The sequence below is a fragment of the Penaeus monodon genome, chromosome 42 (genome assembly GCF_015228065.2).
Source record: "Penaeus monodon isolate SGIC_2016 chromosome 42, NSTDA_Pmon_1, whole genome shotgun sequence".
NCBI lineage: Eukaryota > Metazoa > Arthropoda > Malacostraca > Decapoda > Penaeidae > Penaeus > Penaeus monodon.
Window position 1 is genome coordinate 10,650,243 of NC_051427.1, and position 1,581 is coordinate 10,651,823.

At 37.7% G+C, this 1,581-nt stretch overlaps 1 long non-coding RNA gene across 1 annotated transcript; it reads right to left on the reverse strand.

Moving 5' to 3' along the window:
- Positions 1-804: 804 nt before the first annotated feature.
- LOC119599454 lies at positions 805-1,581 on the reverse strand. The gene is made up of 2 exons (XR_005231071.1): positions 1,468-1,581; positions 805-1,184 (listed from the first exon to the last, which is right to left on the reverse strand). It is a non-coding gene; the product is annotated as an uncharacterized LOC119599454 (long non-coding RNA).

The following is a 1,581-nucleotide window of genomic DNA, read 5'->3' on the forward strand; positions in this document are numbered from 1 at the left end:
GGCTTCCATGATTTTTCTTGGCAATTTTAGAGCGGTGGTTTGCCATTGCCTTCCGCCCGGTGTTTTTTTTTTTTTTTTTTTTTTTTTAGATACATACTTGTACCTATATCCATATCCATATCCATATCCATATACACACATATGTGCTGATTTTTTTTTTTCACACATTCCCTGCGTATGTGTATAAATATATATATATATATATATATATATATATATATATATATATGTGCGTATGTATGTATATATATATATATATGTGTGTGTGTACTCATATATATATATATATATATATATATATATATATATATATATATATATATATATACACACACACACACACCTATATGCATACATACAAACAAGGCATATTTGTAGCATCCCAAAACCACAAACAGTTTGATACATAGTTTGATGTTGGTTCGTGATCGAAACAAGCCTCGGTATCATCAGAATTTGTTCATACAGTTAAAAAAAATAATTTCACATAAGTCAATATAAATACCATTACCCTATTTTAATGTAACAGTATGATTGCAACGAGAAACCAAACATTATAGAAGCTTCAAATGAAATGGAAAGAGTACTTCTCCCCGACACACAACTTTTCGCTTCGCAAGGCTGTGGGAAATTTTAATTGGGTTTCTCAGATTCAAACATGCATTTTTTTTTCTGCGTGTGCTATTTGTATATTCATACATATCTCCAGCTGAATATTTATCCACATATACGCACTTATGTGTTGTGAGTATTTAGTTACAAAAAATATATTTGAAATGGGTAACACTGGAGAAAAAATGGTTGTTGTCTTTCAATTTGATTTTATTATCTTTGGTAGAATAATATAACAACAAAAACAGGTTTGATGATGAAGAAGAACGAGTGAATGATTTCGTTTTTACAAAGAATGAATACACATTATTCATAGGGCGCAGGGGGAGGAGGGGCGTAGGCAGGGGGAGCGGGCTTGTAGGTGTGCTCGGGGTACTGAGCCTCGCCCTCGTAGGTGACCTCGGCTACATAACCGTCGCCGTTGTCCACGTACTTGACGATCTGCTTGCGGCCGTCGGGGAGGTCGACGGTGTAGCTGCCCTCGGTCTTGTAGCCGTCGCGGGACTCCGTGTGGCGAGGTTGACGCCGTAGTCGTCGGAGATGCCGTAGTTGTAGGCGTATTTGGGAGGAACCTTTAGAAGGGCAACGTCAACGTCATACATAAAAACTCTTCATTCAAAATTGGATTTATATATGCGAAAAACGTAGGATGAGTGATCAGATATCAGATTTCACAATTTTGAGATGTAATTCATGGAAATGATGCATGTAAATTCATTCACTGAAAGGACATGACAAAATGAAATGAAATGAAATTCGGTTTTCATGGAGACTATACATAATAAAATATGGGGGTTAACTTATTGGTAATGAATGGCAATAACAGAAAAAAGAGAAGCAAGGATATATGCTTACATCAGGGTAATGTGGTTCGCTGTGGTAGGCCGGCGGTGGGGGGTGGTAGGGGGCAGGTGGAGGGGGGTAAGGAGACTGATCAGCTATGGCCACAGCAGCCAGGCAAGCGATGAC